The sequence below is a fragment of the Erithacus rubecula genome (genome assembly GCF_903797595.1).
Source record: "Erithacus rubecula genome assembly, chromosome: 3".
Classification (NCBI taxonomy): Eukaryota; Metazoa; Chordata; class Aves; order Passeriformes; family Muscicapidae; genus Erithacus; species Erithacus rubecula.
In genome coordinates, this window is record NC_136689.1 from 116,054,520 (window position 1) to 116,078,466 (window position 23,947).

The window sequence follows — 23,947 nt, forward strand, 5'->3', positions numbered from 1 at the left end:
CTCTTGACAGTCGGAAAATATAGATGGGTTTGTGTATTATTCTGGATGCCAGAAAACTTGCTTACAAAAATATTTCCTGTGCACTAAGATATATTTAGCCTCATAAACCCATAAAACTGTCACAGGCAACCACAAGTACACCTGTAGCCACTAAAATGGGGGGGGAGGGGGAGGGGGAAACAACAGAAACTGCAGACTTAAATTTACATTATTTTTTGCAATCGTTATTTAGAAACATTATCTTTAAACTCTCTCACTCAAGCAGAAATTAGCTGTTCCTCCCCCTCCCCCAAAGCAACACCCCCCAGCCCCCCTGCACCCCCAGCATCCAGACACCTGAGATGCACACAGGAGCACACACACTGTGCACAGAGAAAGCACCAACAATGAAGTCACAGCACTTCAGAAACACACCTTGTCGTCTTCCAGCCTTTGCAGATGAAGGAAGATCTTATTAGTTTTTCTGCGTCTTCAGATCAAGATGTAGATAAATCCCCCACCCATCACACTGTTTTTAATTAAAAACAGGAGGGGGGGGGGGGGGGGGGAAAAAAACAAAAAAAAAAAAAAAAAAAAAGAGACGATCACCAGTAAATTTACAGCCTTAAAAATATCAGCTCTCCATTATCCCAAGCCAGTGTTATGTCTTGATGTAAACCAAAGCACATGCTGAGTGAGGACGTGCGCACACAGCAGCTTATCATCTCTGTCATCTGCTTCTAATGACAGCTGACAAACTGGCCACGCTAATCCTTCCCTAACTGCTGATCAGAGAGATCCCCCTTTGACAATCCAGCATGGTGGAGTACTCGAAAATTCCTCCTGCTTCTGTTCTGTTGCTGCTCTAAAAAGCAGTTTCCTTTTCATTGAGATAATAGCCTTTTCTGCAGTCACGTGGCACCCGGGCTACATTAGCAGAGCTTGATGATAACAGAGCAACTCCCCTCCCTCCCTTCTGCTGATTTTAAGTGTACGACTCCTGGAGAAACCCAAACCTGGCACACTTGAAATCATTTTGCATCTTCCTCTGTCGAAAAGCAAATTGTGCTGTCGATGTGGAAGAGGAATATAAGGGCTCTCTCTACTTCTTGCACCAAAACTAATTAGCAAATACATTTTTAAGCAATGCCTTTGTTGGGGAACACACATTGGTCATAAACATGTCATATGAGACTAAACTGAATATTAAGCATGCTTAATACTGAGTATCTGGCATGCTAGAATTATTCCTTTCCCCCTAGAGTGCTTTAAGTTTTTGCCTGTAATTTTAGTTCTACTGCAATAAATACTCTTCTCTCAGCAACAACCTATGGTTCAACTCCCCCCAGCACCCAACTCTCCTGCAAATGCAAAAAAGCACAAATAACAAATGATCCACACTACAAACTCCAGTGTCAGTGCTTCTATATAATAAGTAACATCATTTATCTTGCTTTAACTCACTACCACAACAAATATCTTAAGCATTTTTTAAACACACTGTGAAGTAAGAAACCTACCTAAGCTTTAGCTTCCGAGTTCCCTCCCGAATGCCAAACCCCAGGCGGGTTTGCACCTCACTACTCAGAAGTTTTCCTGCTTGTAAAAGGCAAAGTACACAGACAAGCATAATGCTCTGTCCTGCCTTCACTGAAGTACAAGCCTTCAAGACTACAGAACAAGCTTTTCCTCTTCTGCATTTGCACCATTTCCCTATTACTTTGTCACACAGCACAAACATTCCCAAATTATTCTCCCCAGCTCTGTCCCCCTCTGACAGCACCGGGCAGTGCAGCTGGGCACAGACAAGCATAGCCTTATCCAGATATTTCATTGCTGGGATTTGCAAACTATTTAAAAAACCTGTGGATGAAGCACTGTAAAATAATTATCAAGACCACAGACAACTTTTGCAGTTTTGTACCTGCTCTTTACCTATACAATCAAGAAACAGAATTTTCTCCTTTTGCTTTAGGGTAGATACTAGAAAAAAGGTTCCTCCCCCAAAGTGTGTTTGGGCACAGGATGCACAAGGACGTGGTCACAGCATGAAGCCTGAGAGAGTTGAAGGAGTGTTTGGACAATGCTCTTGGGCACATGGTGTGACTTAGGGATGGTGCTGTGCAGAGCCAGGAGTTGGACTTGATGATCCTTCTGGGTCCTACCATGAAATTCCTTCTATTTTCATCTTATCCCGTTACACCACTTCATTCTCCTTAAACACAACATCGATCATTAAATTATGGTTTCTCCAGGAAACAGGAAAACACAGTTAGAGACTGTGGTTGCACTCACAGGAAAATAAAATGGAAATTGTGAAAGAAATAGTGGTTGTCTATACATATGATTTTTGCCAATGCTGCCCCACCAGTCTTTCTGTTTACCCCTCTCCCCTAGGACACTCAGGAAAACAGGCCTGCCCAAGGATCTGGGGAAACCTACTGCAACACTATGATCAACATTATGAGCTGAGGCTGAACCTTTCTGCAGCAGAGCAGCTGAAAATGAAATGGGAATGAGGCCCCTTCTGGAGCACCGTGAATCCTATTTTCTACTCTTTACTTTTCCATGCTATAGAGGGAATCTATGAGAAAGATCCTCAGTCCAGTAAGAAATAATCTGGTTCCATAAGGAGAATGCATTCAACAGAAAAACATATTCACAGTAAATCGAGGGGGTTTATTTTCCCAGGCCTTTCTCAGTATGTCCCTCCTTCTCAAAGCACTATACTGCACTGGGTGAGCAAAATGAGTATTATTTGGACTTACATAAAACTTTTACCCCAATAGAGCAGGAACTGCTTTGCAATCTTACTTTAACTCATTTGCATTTTCCATATTAATTCCTTATCTAAAGAAGATGCATCAAGCATGCTGGTTAAATTGGAAAATAATACTAACAGGACAAAACCTGAAGATTAGGGAAAGCATCTCTGATATTCAAGAAAATATATTAGCAGACAATAACCAGAAGGAAAATGTGCTTTCAGAGGAATGCACACACACAAAACACATTGCTTGTGAAGTACAAATCTAAGAAAAACATAAAAAGTGGGAGCATCCCAGTCAAATACCATAGCTAGAACTATCTTGCTAATATTTACTGGAATCAAAACATGAGAAATTTAAAGTCAAAACAATATGGTGAGCACAAACAATAATCACAGTGTTAAAGAAAGCATTAGGTGTAAATAAAAAGGAGGTAACAGAAAAGAGTCATTGTAGCAAAAACTAGGAGCTGAAGGCTGAAAAAGCAGTGAAAATACACAGATGTTGTTCAGAAGATTGCTTAGTGAAGAACAGTGTACAGATAAACCTAATGGAGAAGTGGGAACACTCCACTGGAGTGTAGAGACTAATTCTAGACAAAAAGGGAAAGGAGAAATGAGTGAAAAAATACTCCTGACAGAAAACACTGCTCTGAATGGGAATAAGGGAACATGCAACAGCAAAGAGGGAAAGGCTCTTTGGCTTTATCAGGCAGTGAATACACACTTCCAATGAAAAAAAAACCAGAGCTGTTTCTACCTTTTAAATCATTTTACAAGAATCAAACACTTAATTTGTGGATGAGCAGGTGACATTCAGAACTAGTTCTAGCATTAGAGACTTTTTTATGTTAGGGTAAGACACAGACCTTGCATAGCAGAAGATATTCACCTAAATTTTCTCTAAGAAATGTATTTCATTAATAGTTCATTTTCTTCACCCAGCCACAGGTGACTTTGCAGTAGACATGGGCAAGATGCAGCTTCACTAAAAAAATTTACAATTTATGTTCAAATAATTGAAACTGACAAACAGAACACTGCTTTCATTGCATGCATTTCACAGTTTAAGAGTTTGTTTTCTTTTTCTTCCTTTATTTTTTCTTAAGAAAGTGAATTGGGCAGACATGACATACCACAACAATCTGGTGTTCTTTGCTCTTCTAACACACACCTGAGACAAGGACTGGGAAAACCAACACCTTCTCAGTCTTTTTAATGCCAAACTATAACTTTTTAATCCTTTCTCTCACACTCTATACCATACCCAGGAGGAACCAATTCCACCCTCACAATCCCTTCAATCCTATCAGTCTGGACTAGCCAAGGGGGTACCCAAATTGACAGCTATAGTATCAGCTTAAATTTGCAAAACAGCAAGGCATTTTAAACTGTGTTTGTAAGAGTTTGCAAAGCTGACCCACTGGGCTTTATTCAAGGCATGAGGCCACTGACTTTTAGGAAAACTGACTGGGCAGCATTAAGTTTCACTCCTCGTGAGAAAGACTGGAAGAGCACTGCACCAACATACAGAACAACCAGAAACTATTAGGACTGACTACTATGATGCACAATAAGGATATTACTGCTCAGATAAAGAAAAAAATACAGTATAGTGATTTACATGTGTTACATTTCAATTAACATGGAAGCAAATATCTACAAAATACAGTTTTCAAATATTAGTGGGTTTTTTTTTTTTCCAAACTCCTAAGTGAACATTAACAAAAACATCAGGTTTTCAAGTCAAAACTGAAAATCTGTTGACTTAAATGTTAATGACAGTGGCATTTTATCAGTTTAGGAACTCCGAATTGAAAATTCCTAATTGAAAACTAGGATTCTTCCTTTTACCAGCTGATGAAAAATAAATAGGATACTGTAGATAAACCTAATTTTTCTGACCTTCACATGTCCTTTTGAAGGACACAGAAATCATATCTGGAATTTGCAGCATCTGGCACTTCTCACAGCCAGTCTCTGCATTAGCAGTACATGCACCTACAGTGCTAAGAACCTTTTGGTTTCTGTCCATGCGAGGGCGATGAAACTCCCTCCACTCTCAACTTCTTAGATATTACTCTTGACTTCTCCATGCTTCTTGAAGACAGCTCATCAAGGCTCTCATAACTTTCACAAACATACACCCAGCAATCACTCAGAGCATTCCACGTGCAACTATCTGCAACATCTAACTGGAGAATTCAATACTGAGGTGTGTGCCACATATAGCAATTAAGATCTGTATGGGCATGTCCACTGACAATTGTGGGGTTTTTTTAAGACAAGTTAGATGACTATGGTTAATTGAAATTTTTGTGTAATAGTTGATGAGGACTTTTTTTTTTCCTTTTTTTTTTTTTTTTAATGTCTACTGCTTCACTCCTTTGCCTTTAATTAAGAAAGGATACAAGAGAAAAAGGGGTTCTTTCAGTGCAATCTGGAAATGGTCAGCTCCTGGCTCAGATATTTTCTCCTCCTACAGACTAAAAAAGGTTGTTCTCCCCTGCTCAGAGCCTCTGAAGCAGAGTGCTTGCCAGCACTCTCTGTGGGTTATTGACAGAGAGGTGCTCTCTGGTGGAAATGTGCCTCATCCCACAGAGTTCAAGACCATAAGTTGTTTCCATCCATGCTGAGGGTACACGAGAGGAACTCAGCAAAGGAAGTTTAGCAAGCAGAGAAAAGCAGAACCAGAATGGAAATACTAGAGCATAGAAAAAAATGTTGTATTAACACAATATGTTACATAAATGTATTAACATCTAGTGCTACCATGCGTTTTAAACAGAATGTAGCTAAGTTATGAAGAGTCTGGGATTTTTTGAAAAGAAATTACTTTACGCTCTACAGAATGTGCCTTCCAGTGAATATATTTTTAAAATCAGCTCAAACCCTTTATTTCACTTCATCTCAAAACAGAAATACTTCTAAGGACTTTTAATAACAAAAGGTTCCCAAAAGCTGCAGACTGACTGCTGGTAAGATTCAGTGGCTGAGATTTGAATTAGACAAAAGTTTAAACTAGATAACAGTAAAACAAGAAAATGTTTACTACTAATAGCAAAACAAAACAAAACAAATTAATCCGAGAATAAGGTGGGTTTTCTTCCATGTAGTCTTATCTATAAATAAAATGTTTCTAAATGACATCATATGACTCAATCAAGGTAGAGGATTAAAGATGAAATAATTTGGTGAAATTTCAAGGTTTCTGATAACCAAGCAGGGCAGAACACTCCAGCTGGCCATAACAGCAACAGTGTGTGAACTCAGCAGGATTTGATACATTGCCTGCCTTTCCCTTGAAACAGAAACTTGCTGTTGTGTTTACTGCAAGTGGGACCTCTACCTTTTAGTTCAGGATAGAGCAAATTATTTTGCCATGTCTGGTGATGAATACCCAGGTCTCTGCAGCTCGATCTCTTTTTGAAGAGAAGACTAACATTTCCCAGGAAGTCACAAAAATCTCAGGTCCCATCAATGTTCAGCAGTCCTCTAACTGCTAGTGTCTTGCAGACATTGCCTTGCATTTGAAAAGCCAGTTCCTGTAAGAAGCAAGCAGGAAAGGCACAGAAACTGTATCTTGCAGATCCTGAAATTCTGGGCTTTCACATCCTTCTGAGAGACCTCAATGAAAAAAGGAGATGCTACTGATTACAACTAGGGTCACTTGGGAGAAACTGGAACACAGGGACAGCTGCTTTTTACAAATCTGAGAATAAATAATAAGCTAATTTAACGTTGCATCATCCACTCTCATCAGTTCTAACAAGCACCTGAAGCAGCAATTAGTGATGCTGAGTGATGAACAGCAAACATTGATGACTGACCCCTTGCCTTAACCACTCAGGATGTGGTACACAAAAAAGCAGGGTCATGATCCAAATTTTGGTGTTATTAAACATCCAAAATATCAGTGGGTGAGATGAGGTACAGAAGAGAAACTGAAGCAAGTTAGGTTTTCTATTAATAGATTTCAAGCAGTAATTTCCATCAGTCATTCAGATTGGACAGAACCATGAAACTTAACTGAGCTCAAGCACAAATACTCCTGAGAGCTAAAAGAACTGGCACTATTCAGTGAGAAAACCAAAAGCCACAGACTGCAGCCTATCAAGTAAAATAAAAAGTGAAAGGAAAAACAGGAGCAATTGAAATTAATTTGACTTGCAATAAAGAAATTAAATACTCTGCTATGAAATAAATATCAACTTCAGGACCATTTGTCTATGCTCATTTTTATAATAAGGTAGATGTGACAAAATTGGCATTTAACTCTGGTATTGTGTGATTTCAGAAAATACAAATCCCACTTGTGACAATAAAAGAGGAAAAAACCTGCAACCTTTGTGACAATTCAACAGCAATGATTGAATGTAGGGTATTAAGGAATATTTAACATAATGACAGTGATGTGTTCAAGAGAAACCAGACTTGTTCACTTATCACACAAAAGTGTAGGTTTGCTGTAAGCAGCAGTAATAACAAATGACACTTTCAAAGCATGAAAGACAACACTCATTTCATTTAAGTAAAGAAGCAATAAAACTTAGGTATGTAGGTAAATATTTACATTAGAAACAAGGCAATTCTCAAAGAGACTTAATTCTGAGCAGAAATGCTACACAATGTCAACTAACCTCCAGTGTGGTTAGCACTGAATATTTAAGTCTATGATAAGAGGAAACATGTCAGAACTTGGGTCTTCTGCTAACTCTTAAAAAAGTTCAACACACTGAATCCCAAAACAGGAATCTTTTTACAATTTTACTTTGTACTGTGTTTTCCCTAAAATCAACTGCAAAGTCAGTTCATATGTAAGACTGAAGGGAAAAGATCAGAGGCAGTATACAAGCAGGATCAGAAGCTTGATCATTTTAATCTGAAATATTTAGAACACATAGCAAATCCTGTCCCATCATGAGGACTCCTACACACATTTATGTCATATTGTACGTCAGTATGAAAAAGTCAAAGACAGTCTTTGAAAATAGATGGCAGACATATTAAAACTGCTATCAGCTGCAAATAGCAGGCCTGACAGATCTTCCCTCCGTGTAAAATTAGTGACCTATACCATGTTTATACACAGTAAATTTTCCACAAAAGCAATCTCAAAAGTGCTACTTTAATGAAAATATCAACAATATGGGCAGTGCTTTTCATTTTCTTAAAGACTGCATTTGAGTGTGTTGTACTGAAGCACAAGATATGAGGTCAGTTAAATGAGGAGAAAAGTCAAGTTTGGAATGGCTATTTCATTGCTTTCCTTTTGGCAAAGAGATTCCCATCTTTATCTTTCAAACACATGGCTGTCATGACTCATCTTGAAAGAGCAGTACTTGACAGTTCACAGGACTATTTCTTAAAATCATTAGCAAATAACCTTTAATATGAGACTTATGAGTAATTTAGATTTTCACAAATTGCCAGGTTCTTAAGAACCTATATTTTCTAAGCTCCAAGTTAATAATGTAATAATATATAATACTGTTTAAGCCATTTGTCTTGAGTGAAGCAAATATCCTTTTGAGAAGAAATTAGCCAAGTTTAAATTAACTGTCCTTTCTGCCGTGCAATTTCTTCCCCAAAATTAAAGAGAAAATAGGCAGGGGCATGTAACACATCAAGACAAAAAAGCTTAAAGAAAACATTTTGCTGGCAGTTTAACAGCAATATGGCAAAGACAGAATGATTTTAAATAATCTGGACATAAAGTCATATTTTGCCCTTAAAAGTCAGATATGCAACCACAATCCAACAGACAATCAAAGCAACTGTGAGAGAATTGAAGAGCTCTGTTTCCAAACTACACCTCCAGCTGAGAAACAGGATGCCCCAACAGGGCTGCCTTAAAATCCGAGCAGGTGGCCACTATCATTGCCCAAAGGCAATCCAGCCTTATTTGCTAAGCAATATTTCAATACTGTCTTGTGATTTTGTTTTGTGATGTGCATTTGTATCAATTGATTCACAGATGACACTGCAGTGCTAATTTTGAATGATAAAGCCATGTAGAGCCCTGGACATGGGAAGGTTGATTTTCCCTTTTTTGCATATGTGACCAGCAGGTCAAGGGAGATGATTCTCCCCTTCTACTCTGCTCTCATACCAGCTCATGTGGAGTCCAGCTCTGTGGACTCCAACACAAGAAAAACATGGATCTGATGGAATGAGTCCAGAGGAGGGCCACAAAGATGATCAGAGGGCTGGAGCACCTCTCCTATAAAGACAGAGAGGGTTGGGGTTGTTCAGCTTGGAGAAGTCTCCAGGAAGCCTTACAGAACCTTCCAGCACCTAAAGAGAAATTACTGGAAACCTGAGCAGGGACTCTTTACAAGAGCATGTAGTGACTGGGCAAGAGGAAGAGGGTAAGTTTGGGTTAGATACTGGGAAGAAATTCTTTACTACCAGAGTGGCAAGATGCAGGAACACACCGCTTAGAAAGGTTATGAATGGCCCATCCTATGTCCATGCAGGGGAACATGATCATCTGTAAAGTCACTTTCAACCAAAACTATTCCCTGATTTCATGATGCTATGGGAGTGGTGGGCTTTGGATACTATTGTTTTGGAATAGCTACACAGACACTCTGATAACCACTCACATTTTTGAAAATGCTTCTAACTTAACTCAGCAGAGCCAAGGTTCAGGGACAATCACTTTACTCCCAGAAGAGAGCCTGAAAGGAAAGGATACAATGAAATTTAAGTGAATTAACACTGAAGGGAGCTTTGTTCTCAAACTGGTGTGTATCTCTTGATAAGCATGTTTGACACTGCATTTGCTTGCTGAAGGATTTTTTTTTTTTCCTTCAAAAGCTTTGGGGAAAAAAAAAAAAATCCCACTTTTTAAGTTTTACATGGGAGAGGGTGCAACATACAATGATGACCATCCAGAAATGTAAACCCTTCCAGATCAAGAGGAAAAGATATCTACAGTAAAATAAATTTTACAAACAATGTCAAGAAACCAATAAAAAAAGGCAAATCCATGTCTCTATGAACCAAGAGAGATGCAATTTCTTAAATTGCCTGCTGCCTGGAGACTTTGGATTTAATGCAATTCTGAACACACTCTGTCAATACTACATAAATGCATATACAGTGGGCACTGAGGGGCACATGTGAGAATACTTTTTGAGATGAGCAACAGTGGAGAGCCCCCAGTGGAAACAATGAATGATGTGTTGGAAATTAAGTAACAGGGTCAATTAAAACACTTCAACTTTAGAAAACCTGGTAATATGGGACTGCAGCTTCTGCCTGCAGTGCTGTTCTTCTCTACAAAAGTGTGTTTTTAAAAATAAATCCTGTAGTCTCAATATTATTTTATGACTTTAAATATTTCTTAATACAAGGGGGAAAAAACAGCAAAGGAAATATTGAGCTGAGCATCCCCTACATAACACTGACACTAACATCTGTATTTGCAATGGATATTACTGAGATAAAGAGAATGAAGTGACAAAGTACTCATTTAGGGTTCAGGTTCTTAGGAAGCTTCCATGACACAGTATCCCTGCAACTTCTAATATATCACACACACTTAATATCTGTGCTATATGTAAATTAGATTAATTACATTTATAACTATATAGCCTGCAGTACCTCAGCATTCTTAAGAGTCAGAGTGCTGGGTAGATAAGAAAAATCAGACTAGCCAAGACATCATATTCTACAGCTGTGAGGAGGGCTAGATGAAAGTATCCAACAAATACAAAGACCATGCAAAACAATGCCTAAAGTGTAATGGAAGAGAACCAATATGGAAGGCAAAATAAAGGGAAATATTTCCAAACAGATGGCTTTTTTCAACCTTTTAACCTGAAGACATTTTACTATGGTCTACAGACTTTTAAACTAAATATATTGATATGTAGAAGCAATTTTTTAAAAACAATTTTCTGAAAAAGCTCCTACTTGGTAATATTACTGCTTCCCATCACCATCACAATCCAATTTCTAGTAATATTTTCCCAATCTTTCCAACTGGACATGACTTCAGCTGTAAAACTGCCCTTTATACAAAAGTCTAGTAGAGAACCAAATTATCCAGGAGTCTGGAATCTCCAAGAGTAGTTTTAGAACCCAAGCAAGAACCCTCTTGCCTCTATTGTCAGCACTGGAAAGTCTGCACCTATCCCAAAAACTCGTTTGGATTTAGCTGGATACAAATTTGACCTAATATTTGGACTTGAATTAAAGGCCAAGCACTTGACATTTATGCTAATGTCACAGATCTCATTTCTTGGTAATTTAAGCATGCTACACTGAAGAGCATTCCTTACACTCTTTCAGAGACCAAAACAGTTACAGAGAAACCAAATTATTAAAGCAGCCTGTGTCAATAAGAACAGGAACATGCACATCAGTTCTACAAAACCTGTAGCTGTCTACTGATTTTCAAGTACATTTTATCAATGTTCACATTGAAGTGTAAAAACCTGTTCTTGCAACAAGCCTATTCTTGCTTTCTGCATGCTTTATCTCTCTACCTATACATATATATTCAAGATAAGCAATGCATACACACACATATAACATATGCCTTAATTAATAAAATAAATAATGTAAACAGCAAGCAGAGAACACAATTCTTTTGATGACAAGTAGGACCTACAACAAATCCTAGGAAACATATTAAAAGAAAAATCAGTTTCTTTTAAAGTGCATTGCTGGCATGTCAATTAGAAAACAAATGGCTACAAGCACTAGCAGTAATCTCTTACCCTGTAGTAACTTTAACACGATTCTGATGCCATGAAACTCTAATTTGCTTACTCCAATACCCAGTATTTGCCTCGCCTCTGCTTTTTGGTCTTCTCATATGTATTCTTTATTTTAAAAATGTTTATTATTTTGAAAACTACATTTGCACCTCACAGACAAAGCTGGGTATCAACAGCTGAAACCAATTCCTTGGAGAAACCAAAGTTTCAATATTATCACACACTCAAAATAATATTAGATTTCATACAATGAACACTTTTTTTAGGTAGAGCTGTGAAGGTATGACTTTTATTCTCAGGGGAAAAAGGAACAGACAAGCTATCTATAACCTTACTGTCAGCATGCTGTGCATGTCATGTAGCAATAAATAATTCATATTTTGACCTTATGGGATACCTTTTACTCATGGATTTCAAAGAGCTTTTGCAAAGATGGATATATATTTTATTATCGGAAGTTTATAGATCTCAGGATTAAGAGAGACATAAAATTACCTATTCAAGGTCATTTAGTAAGCCAGGTGTATTTAAGTGGGCAGTATCAGGCATTCTGCCTTTTTGGTTGAGGTTGCAACTTACAGGGACAATACAAGAACAGCCAGATACTGCCTTAAACTTCAATTAAGGCTGTGAGAAAGCATGATGGATGTTATCTCTGTAAAAATACAGAAAACCTAAACATATTCCTGGGTGAGAAAGGAGAAAAAATTACTAAATCTAAGTATGTGGTAGCAGGATAGCACAGGAATTCTCCAGAATAATCTTATGCAAGCATTCTGGAAAGGGCACTGGATTCACAGGCAGAGCTGTCAGGATCTGCTAAAGAGGGATGAAAACACAGCTGTCTTCCTCCACAATGAGATTTTCTTGGAGACCATATCAGTTATCAGAATGAACCTGAAGAAAGTAGTAGCAGTTTGAGTATACTACAATAAAAATTGCATAGAGATGTGAACTGTAGAAAATAATATATTTTAGAAGGACTGATTCTATTTCCAGCAACATTCCCAGAAGATACACTACCAGGAGTTAAGGTGTGCAAATCAAAATTAACCACATCAACTATTCTAGAAAATACTCTTCATTTTCATTTAAAAAAAAAAAAAAAAAAAAAAAAAAAAAGGCATTTCCCTGATGTTAATAATTAATTCCTAAAAAATACTCTAAATTAAAAAAATATATATGCAAAAAAGCTTTGTATAGAAAACATCTCCAAACTGATATATAAAGTATGAGAACATTTGTGAGAAAGTAGCACTGGGAAGACAGTTTGTTAGTTAACACCACAGCAATAATGCTTTGGATTAAATACTTAAGTCTTTCAATTCTCTGAACTGCCTTACCTAACATTAAGTATAGAGCTCCATTCATGGCCTTAACTGTAAAGATTATGTGCAAGTTCTTTCTTGAGTAACCTCAGAATGTTTTTCACTTTTCAGGATGGAGTCCTTATGTTGTCTCAGGCTGCTCAGAATTTAGAAGCATATAACATGCATAAATTATCTGTTCAGCTGCCCTCTGAAGTGCAGCAGATGTAGGACCCAAGGTCCTTATGTGTTGGCCAAGAAAGATAACAATGAAATAAGCCTTGGGTTGTTTCTTTGTATTGCTTGTGTTTGTTTCTTTTTCCCCAAAGAAAGAAGGTACTACAACATGCCAGAGAGGGAGCTTACTCTGTTCTAACAAACCAAAGCTTTATATTTTACAGGGGGGGGAGATTATCACCATTGTTATCACTACTGGTTTATAACAATTGATAGCAAAACACTATTTCATAAAAGGTCAGCATTTTAAAGTTAGATTTAACTAACATCACCACTGAAATGTTTCCTTTACATAAAATTAGGTTTTAGAAAGAAAAAAGATATCACAAAAACCAGACACTCCTTATTCTATATATACAAAAATAGGGTAAACCCAAAACCTAAATACTGGCAAATCAAACTGCCTCATGGGGGGCAAAAAAACACTTATTCTGACTTGTCAATGCAATCAGAATGAAACAGAGTTTAAAGACATACAGCATGTACCAAGAAAAGAGAGATTTGCCAGAATTTTCCTGGGATTAATAAAAGAAGAATCATTTTAAAACCTTCTCTTTACCCAAGCCTCTCCAAACTGAATTTCCTCCATTTAGGTAACAAATGCAAAGTAGGCATGTGCTATTTTCAAATCAGAAAAGCAATCTGGTTTAGAGAATTTTTTAAGCTTTCAAAATACAAAACCATTCAGAAGACCAAACAAAACACATTCCTCAATTCCTTTGTGCAAGTTGAGTCCTTCAGACAGACAACAAAATGTGCCCCTCATGAATAATTTCCTGTACAAGATATACAAGAAACCCTCAAAAGTCTTGATGTTCATGCCCAACTGCAAAAATATTTGATGGAGAGATAAGCTTCTTGTTGGAGCTGAGTCTCTGATTCCCCTATAGCTGGAGTGTAGACAGGAGCACCAGCATTGAGTACTGGGATAAATGCAAAAGGTGAAGGAACAATTACCACACACTGCACGTGTTTCATCACCATTTGCCCCATACCTTCTCCCTATTTAAGCTCCTTACCTTTTTTTCACCACTACTTTCACCACCTGTGCTTAAGCAGAAATTATTATAAGCTTATTAACTCTAAGTGGTCACGTCTACAAACATGGGGAAGGGTTGGTGCTTGGTGCCAATCAGCTTTCACTAATCTGCACCCTACCAGTGATCCCACTGCTCCTCAGGATTGACTGTCAGGAGGTCAAAAGCATCCCCTGAGCCAACAGGGGTGCAAATGTCAAGTTCCTGCCTCCCTCTCTTCTGCTGAAGGCAGGTATCCACCTAATTCCCATGTCTTATGGAAAATGAATGTGTCCAGTAACTTCTTTGATTTTGAAGGTATTTGTTATGTCACAGACATTGTGCAAAGCCAGAGATCATCACAGCTTAGGTAAGGAGAAGAGAAAATCTCCCAGGATCTGCAGAGTTCCTCTTGCATTTACAAATGAAGAGTATCAAATTAAACACTTTCTTGTAACATGTATTTCACCTTTATTTTGATACTTTTCTGTGGGGGAAAAAAAAATAGATCTAAATCTGAACCTTGTCTACGTTTCCACTAGCAACTTAAATGTATCAAGAAAAAATGTTCTTTTAGCTAGGTCTATACAGTCAAATTACTGCTTTTATCCTCCAATTACACAGCTAGCACTTAGCTTGGTAAGCAGCACGAAAATAGCTGTGTTATACTACATACTATAACTATATTCTATGGATTACTTTATTTGCAATGATTATATAATGGCTTATTGACAACTTAAAAACTTCTCAATATCCAAAATACTCTTAGTTCATAGATCACTCACAGAAACCTAAATATTAGTGATACAGTGGTGATGACACCCTCCTGCCACACTAATCTCAAACCCAGGTTAAACCAGGTAAGTCCCAACACAGGGACCTTGATACAGGACAACAAGGAAAGATTCCACCAGGTTTGGAAAGTTGTCTTCTGGAGGCAGAAAAAGCCCCACCACTTTACATGAATCTGTATGCAAGGTGTGGTCTAAGAAATACAGCTTTTGTCACTTACTCTTTCAGAGCACATACAAAGGAAAACTGAATTAGGTATTTAGATAACACTAAAAGGAAACTGAGCTTACCCTTATTGCACACAGGTGTTTCGCCTACTTACCAAAGGCAGATAAGAACTTTTTGTGCCACTCATAATGGAAACCTTCGTACTCAGCTTTGAGCAATACTAGAAGAGTCATTTTAACTATTTTATTTCCAGCAATGATTAGGAAATATTAGCATCTCTCTTATACTGCAGCAAGAAATAAAGATCAGAATTAAAAGAAGAATATGCATTATAAAGCACAGGTCACTGTTAGAGGTTTAATACACTCCCCCAGTTTGGCTGATGTTTTAATAGGTTTTACATTTTAAAGCAGCATATAGGGTATTCATCAGGTTACTATAATTGTGCAGGATATTTCAGGTACTGGAATACAAGACTAGTTATTTACATAATAGCTGTGAAAAGTGCACATCCTTCAATTAGATTTCTATTTTAATCAGTGAAACTGTGGGAATAATCCCGTAATATTTCAATAATGTTTCAATAATAACATTTCAGTTATAATGCTTCACTACCTTTTTACACTTCAAAAAGAACAAGAATATAACTAGACAAAACTCAAGATATCCTGAAAATTACTTTCTTTCCCAAGTATGAAACCCACCTGTTTAACGCATTTCCCTTTCTACTTCATATATTAAGAATAATTTTTCTATAGAGTTGGTTTTGCTTTTTGCATTTCCCAAGTACAACAAATTCAGAATACCTCTATGAAGTTGGTACTGATGAGGCAGAAAGCTCTTAGGACAATAACTGCCCCAAATTTCAGGTGGAACAGTTGTCATGCAAAGAAGCTTTAATTCATTAAAGTCATGAACACAACAGACAACCACCTCACACTGAAAAATTATGCTACTACTTTAGATTAAGGTTACTCAATTAGGTTTGAATGAGGTCTGTGGGGTAACCCTGCCAACCCACTATCTCTGGCAGAGGCCACTCTAACACCCCCAGCCCAGCCTCCACAGGGAGCACAGGGCAGCACTTGTGGCTGTGAGCCCACTCTCAAGAGCTGGGACATGACAGGTCCAGGCAAATTTTCAGTGCAACTCAAACCCGGCAATCTGAAAGCTGCTCATCTGTAAAAGAGTGGAATGCACCAGTGGGATTTTTAATAGATCTAAAGTTTGTTTTGGTGGTGGGTTTTTTTTTGTGTGCAAGGGGGGTTATAAAACTGTAGAATGAATTAATCTATGACAGTGTGTGCTTTTTGACATTTGAGGAGAGTAGTTTTCATTTCACTGTATTTTAACAACCAGAAAAGTTTTGAAATCTTGTGTGACCAAATCAAACTCATGCAGCAGCAGTCACTGAGCTGTTTAAGTGCCTTAAAGCTTGCAGAGCAGCTCTTAGCTGCAGGTACAGACATGGCTAAAATGAACACAATTCATCTCCAAAAAGAACTGGAATTACACCCAGCAGTCTATGTACAGTGCAAGCTTCAGCATGATTTAAAAGCTAAAAAAAAAAAAAAAAAAAAAAATAAAGCAAATCCAACCAACCACTCTCGATCAGTATTTTAAAATTCTCCCTTCCTCCAAAGAGCATTTTCCAGTATCTTATTTAGCTTACTACCATATGCTTGCAATTTCTACTCTCCATATAAGTCATTCTCAAAAACCAAAGGAAAATTTTTGTGAACCACAAATATAATAAAATAACTCCCTTCACGAAATGGTCTAAAAAGCTTGGATTGCTTCTGCTCCACCTCCCCACATCTGGCACTCGCATCAGATTACAGGCCAGAAGGCAAGGCAAAGAGAGGGAAAGGGAGATAGTGGCTGGATCACAGGCAGAAGGAAGCGTGCCTTCTACAGCTCGCTCGTTTCCCAAATGCCGATACGCCAAAGCGCCACTGCAAAAACATTCGGGAGAGTGTGCACACCAACAGATACACAAGGTACACAAACATCTGACAGGCAGTCACTTACACAATATATGCTCAGATGACTTCAGAACTACCAGTCAATGCCAAAAGTGCAACTGGGCTGATTTTGTAACTGGCAAAATTTTCAGGAAATGGGCAATCATTGGTTTCTAATTCACGACAGTTTCAGTTCTAATTTGCCACGTATTTCATGGGCACAACAAAACCAAAAGATACTGAATTATCTAAATGCCACAGTTTTGTCAAATAAGCAGCTTATTGATTGGTCTTCTTGAAGTTTAAATTTTGCAAACCTTAAACTGGTTTAAAACTCAACCAGGAAGGTGCATGAATATACACAAGAATCAAAGGAACTGATTGGGAGTGTTGTTTCCCAGAGCTCTCTCTGGAAACACATTCTCCTCATCCCTTCAAGCCTGCATCAGCAGCACAACAGCATAAAAACTTCCACTGAGTCTTTCAAGCTTAGCAATAAATCTACTGCAGTCTGAATTATTGAAATTATTCAGACTGTTCAAATGATTTTTTTGTTCCAAATGGACTCGGCACGCTGGTCAGGAACTCATCGAGTCCAACACGAGCAACAAAAGTGGAATTCTTCTTGCTAAGCTAATTGATGGCCCTACAAAAACAAAACGCAACTGCATATTCAAAACTTTCAAAGACACACTGTATTAGAGTTGCAGAGCGCCTTCCCCTCAGTGCCTGCTGTAATATGATCGTAATTGCTGTGAAAGGGCGAGAGACCGACTATACATTAAATCCTGCCATCTGTAGGTGCTTTACACAGTTCCATTTGCTGCTGCCGGGTCAAAAGTTTACCCCATTTTCGCTTGTTCATAACCAATCACACAAGCCTCTGCTATGTGTAATCTTTGACCTACTCTCAAAGCAATTTTTGTGTTATATAGTCATATGATTACACTGAAAAAACCCACACATTTTATTAAGAATACAGTTCTTGTTCGTTAGCTTTATAATTATTATTATTTCCATATTCAGTAAGCGTACTGTACCGACCTTGTTCTTCCCAGTTAACTCCCTTGGAGCACAATCATAGAGCCATGAATTTTCTAGCACTTCTGGCTAGTTGCAATCCAGAACCACATGCAAAACAGAGCTGGAAAGCATTCACAATATCTGTCATTTTAGAAGTTAGGGGAAGGAACTGCTCTATTTGTACTAATAGGGAGAGAAGACGTTTTGTAAACTTTCAGAGTAATGTTCACAGTGAAAACGAGAAATGTTTCTGAAAATTAGGATTGCCAGAAGAATCTCTCTATATATTTAACCTGAAAACTAAATATGCAAAAATATACTTTATGGAAACATTTATGCTACTGATATTATTATTATTAAATATCAAGGGAACAAGCAGTTTCACGAACAACAGAATTAATTAAGTCTCATCTCCCACAGATTTATACCTTCTGGTTGGTTGACTTCGGTGTCTAGAAAGGTGAAAGCTTTGAAGGAAGTTTTTCCCACAGCTGAGACATTTGTTTAAAGCCTCTCTTTTCCCATCACTAGGATTCCCAGACAACTAGTAAGATTATGCTGCAACCTTTCCTTCTGTTAGGGCACTTTCAGGTGGTTCCACCTATACTCAGTGACTTATTTTCACAAAACCTGCAGAATCTGAATTGCAAGATCTCCACTGTCCCAAAACATGTGATCAAAATCAGCAACAGGTTCAAAAGATAATGAGGGGAGTTGAAGGGATGTGTGTGCATCTACACAAGAGCACAGTGTGACCTCATGAGCCTTGTTTCTGTAGGAAAAGAGGCCAAAAATAAAGGAGACCTTCTTACTATTTCACAGAAAGCTAACTTAGAAGGACCCAACTAAACAGCTGGCTATACTAATAGATCACCTAAAGGTATTACCACAATATTTAAATCCATCTTGTACATTTTGCTTGACAGTTTTTAAAGAAAACAGACACACAGGCCCCATTTAACTTGTAATAGGACATAAAACCAGATACTTTTCCACAGATACGTATTCTATGAACTGTGATAGATTTGTGATGTTTTAAATTATTTTTAATCTAGCATTTATACAAGTGTATTCAGCCTTAAAGAATATAAACACAAGTCAGCACTTGCACGAATAGTTACATTGCTCCATTTCATATTTGATTCTTAGTTGCTAAACCCTTCCTAAATGTAACAACAGAATATAAACCAGTCCTTGCCACTGAGATTAGTGAAGTAATATAAACCAGAGAATAATCAATCAACTAACAGCATTAAGCCACCTCCAAGCAGGTAATAAAATATGTTCACATAAAAAATTCGAATAGTTATGAAGTCAAATAATTTACTAAGAGACAGAATAAAAATTACCCAAATAAATAAATCAAGAAGTAGGTCTTAAGACAACACCAGTCCATCGTGTCACCTCTTTGGCACAGCAAAGACCATAGGACCTAGCAGCTCTTACAGCAGAGATCAAGACCTGTACAAGCACATCTCTTTAGAATGCTATACATGAAGTCATATATTATTTATATAAACTGATCAGTCTAAGTCAATGAGATGTTTGGAAACCAGAAAAAGCTACTCATAATGTTTCATTTTTCATAGAGAAATAAGTGTAAACCAAAGTAAAACAGAAGTCAGTGTTTTAAAGAAATGAAAGCAGTTTATCTAACTGGCAAATATGGTGGCATATGCCAGACACTAGCTATTAGATATTACACAAAATTCTATACAACAAGATGCTTCTTATACATATTATATACATAAATGCAAAAAATTAAATAAACTGTGTGCACATATGCACACAACATTCAGACATCTGTTAACAGGACTGATAACACCTGTGATCCAGGCCAGGAACAAGTGAATAACCTTTGGCCCAGGGGAAAGCAAGATGGATGCTGTTACAGGAAACCTGTAACACTCAGCTTATCAGCAGCAAAAGGAACAGTGGAAAAAGCCCAGTATGAAAGAAGAAACAAAGAAAAGGCAACAGAACTGGCTCCTAAGAACACAAAGGGGAAGGCTGAAGGTACCCAGAGGTATCTACAACATGTCTCAACACAAGGAAATTTTTCACCTTGGCAGAACAGTCTGATGTAGAGCAGAGCTCAAACAACTGGAGCAACAACGTATCAGGAGACAAAAAGACTGAAGAAGTGAAGTTGAGAATTCAGGAAACCTGACTCAAACCCCAAGGTGATCCAGTAGCATGGAAATGCTATAAAGCCATTCAGGGTTTTATGTAAGTCTGTGCATCTCCTCTAATTTTCTTACAATGCAAAAAGTGATTTTAGAAAGTCTGCAACTGAGCATGATTTTATATTGCTCTCTGTATTACTGGGGCAATTTGGAGAGTTTAACACCCATCTTGGTAACATGGTTAGTTCATTCATACAGGACCCTTATTCCTGATAAGGAGACACAATCTGTCCCCAGCAGAGATATCTTGCATGCCAGAGCCTGAAACTTTGCAGGAACTTGATGAGGCTGAGGGGAATTTACAAGTACCAGCATTTTTTGTAGGTCCATAGTGCAATGACATGAGGAATCTGTGATGCAGAATTTCTCTTTCAGTTTTTTTTACGACCAATAAGTCTGCTATGCAATTAGAGACCAGGCCAATTGCAGTAACTCCTTACAACCATGCATATACTTCCATTGGACTGTATTGGAATGAAGTGATCCAGATTACTTCTATAAATACACATACACAAAAGTAACAAGTTTCTTCTACCATCAGCTGAATTATGGTAAATTGAGATCTTAAAGATGCCACCCAAGTTGTACGTGATTTTTCTATTTCTGAATAATTTTTGTTAGTACAAGAGCCTAATGATACCTTAGGTGTGAAAATTCTTTTAAAAAATGAATCTGAAAACAGCAAAGTTAAGAAAATTATAAATAATATAAAAATCTAAACCTTAATTTAGTATTTGACCTTACAATGATAAAAACACAAAACCAAGTGTGGAGACAATTGTTGGAAGCATTTGATTTGGATGATCTGCACAGATTAAAAAGGTATTCAGTGCTCTCATGTAATGGATATGCATATTATCTCAGGATAATAAAAATTTTATAGACTACGACTGCATGACAATGTAGAGTACACATACAATTTTATACATTTTATTAATATTATTATTGTTTTATATATATACAGAGCTTTCCATCTTCCCATATTCTTTTCAGGTTTAATAGTTAGTCTCAAATTAATCTTGCAGTTCTCCTAAAAGGCAATACAAAACTATAATATCAAAACCCACTCAAAAATTAGTATTTGACTTCTGAAATGGCAATTAGAAGTTTAAATCTGAATTACTTCATATGCAAATAAGGTGATTTTTATATGGCATAGGAGCTTGTAGTTGATAAGGGTATTTTTAATGAAGTGTTTTAAAGGATGTGGTTTTCTATTAAAAGAGGTCATCTATTTACAAGGAGTTGGCAATACTGTTTCGGTGGTTGGCTGCAGAACCTCCCACCAGCTAATTCTCACAGACTGCACTTCCTAGTCCTTGGGGTAGTCACCAGCCTGGCCAGCCCGCACACGCTGCAGGTAGCTGTGCTAGAAACACTATCAAGATATTATCATGGAAATAAAGCCAGACCACAGGAGAAGGGAGGCTCCTCCACTCCCTCTAAACTGGATGGTGGCCAGCCTCCGCTGCAGTCCAGTTGCTGGGCAGCACCAGCTGCAGCAATGCTGCTCTCCATCTCCTTTGGTAAAATGCAGAGCAGATGGAAATTTCCTGTAGGCTGCTCTTGGCCCAGAGACACTGTTTGGACGATACTCCTCCACAAATAAGAGCAATCCATTCATTGCAACAAGCTGACTGGTCCTACTGTCCTCTTGTACACCACAGCTCAGCCCAACCCCTTCGGCCAGTGATAAACACAGCGCAATGGGAGCGCATTTCAGCGCCTGTGCCCGGCTAGGAACCAAGCCACGGAGGAAAATATGGCCATGTCACACTAAGCAAAGAAACACATCAGTAACTCTGGCAAGCACCTAAGATAAGGCTTTTCTGGATGACTAAAGGTAATGTTATATTGATGTTATGATAAATTATTACCTACGGACACAAAGTAAGCAGACACAGCAGCAGAAGCTGTGCAACCATACTCTGGACAGTGGCAGCTGTCTGTTCTTCTCTCAACAATATTGGAAGATAAGAATAGAAAGAAATCCTTTACACAATAAAAAATGTTATAAACCTGTTGAGTCACGAAAGTTTTCCAAGTTTATTTAGAATGAAAAAAACCACTTTGATATATGTAAGCACCATGGATTTTTTTCACAAGATTCAAAGGAGCCCTCACTTTCTTTGGACTTCTCTTGTCTGTCCATCATAGCTAAAACACTATGGAGTTCAAAGCAGAACTCTCCTGATTCGGTTCCCTTTGCAATCACTGGTGTACACATCATGTTTGTTATGCACAGGCTGCTAAGACTGCTTTTCCAAACTCCATTCAAACATGAGTGTCAAGGTGCTGATCATTGATGTAGTTTTTGTAGCTGCTCCAGTGACAACCAAATGGGTTTGCCAGCTTTTCCTGAAGAAATTAAAACATTGCAACAGGATGAAATAGTCCTTTTAAGGCATAAAGGTAAAAGGTGGTCACTAGGAATTTATGATATTCCACTACTTATCTGACAGTTGAAGAGAAAAGCTAGGAAAGGGAAGGGAAATGTTTTATATTATGTTTAGGACAGAGGAATCTTTGTTGAGCTCTGCCTAAAGGTTCCTAACAGAGCTTTGCAAAATGCAGCACTACTTATCACATGAAGAAAAGATGCATTCTCAATCACCATATGTAGCCAGTGTTGCAGCTTCATTTTCTGCAGAAAATCTCCTGGGTGAGCAAACTGTCCCTGGAAAATCTCCTCAATGGTCCTTTCCAGCAAGCAGAATGCATGGGGAATATTCAGTAGGTATTTGCTGCTCAAATACATTATATCAGCAGAGACAGAGTGTGACAGGCCTTGTCTGGATGAAAAGTTAGGGCTCTCTTCAAAGGCTCTCCAAGCAGCCTAAAGCATATTTAAACCAGCCCGAGAATGTACGGGAACAGAAGAGGAACTCTTTCTTATCCTTTTGTGCTCATGCTTTTCTGTCACACTAAGTGCATGAGTAGAGTCAAAGGCAGGATGGCTGAATTAACTCAGAAAAAAGCTGTCCAAAAAAGCTGAGCAATCAGTCCTCAAAAAATTAATGATAAAAGACTTTGAATAAAGCCAATTTGTAATGGAATGTAAGAAGGGAAGTCCCTAAAGAGAAAAACTGTCTACCAGCTCTGCAGCAGGTTTTGCTGCCCCATGCAGTTTATCATGGCAAGGCGCCAACTTGGCAGGGCTCGCTCTTCTCCAAGGAGCCTGGCAGAGATCCAGCCACACTCACAGGTCTCATTGCTGCTGCCAAGCTCGAGGGGCAACTGAAGACCCTCTTCTGTGAATCTGCAGATCTGGTTATGACTGAGGATATTTGTGTTTCAAAATGTTCTTAACCAAGTCAAGTTCCCTCTGTGTTTATACAGTGACTGAACAGGCGAAACAGAATACTTAACCCAGCTATAGAAATGAGCCACAGATTGTTAATTATATGGCTATTTGCACTTTGACTGGAAGAGGAAGTAAGCTGGTTATAACTACTTTGGGCTTTATTCCTGCAACTGCATTGAAACCACATTTATGACAGCTGAAACTATGCAATTTTATTTGAATGCAGGCACTTCCTGTTTTTGAAACAAGTCGTGGTCTACTTGCCCTTACTTCACAGTAACGTCACTGGAACCAGAATGTATTAAATGTGCTCAGTTTTACTGACTTTACAATCTTATTTTGCTAATTATTTTAAAATGTGTAGCTAAAATGCATATTTTGGACTACTGCTGCTAAGCATATCCACTCCTAAGACCCAGCAATGCTCCTTAGGCATTAGGAAACATGTATTTTTCACGTGTGAAACTGAAAT

At 38.0% G+C, this 23,947-nt stretch overlaps 1 protein-coding gene and 1 long non-coding RNA gene across 8 annotated transcripts in view; one reads left to right on the forward strand and one right to left on the reverse strand.

Annotated features, from left to right (window-relative positions):
• The window catches only part of LOC306799014, a 604,175-nt gene that overhangs the window by 445,074 nt on the left and 135,154 nt on the right, over positions 1-23,947 (forward strand). The gene's annotated exons all lie outside the window — the stretch shown is intronic.
• The window catches only part of NCOA2 (nuclear receptor coactivator 2), a 187,229-nt gene that overhangs the window by 89,066 nt on the left and 74,216 nt on the right, over positions 1-23,947 (reverse strand). The window contains exon 1 of one of the 7 annotated variants that reach the window (XM_079299495.1): positions 415-511. The exons of the other annotated variants lie outside the window; for them this stretch is intronic. The gene's annotated coding sequence lies outside the window, so the exon portion shown is untranslated. Of the gene's footprint in view, positions 1-414; positions 512-23,947 lie in introns of those variants that run through there. 7 annotated transcript variants of the gene reach the window in all.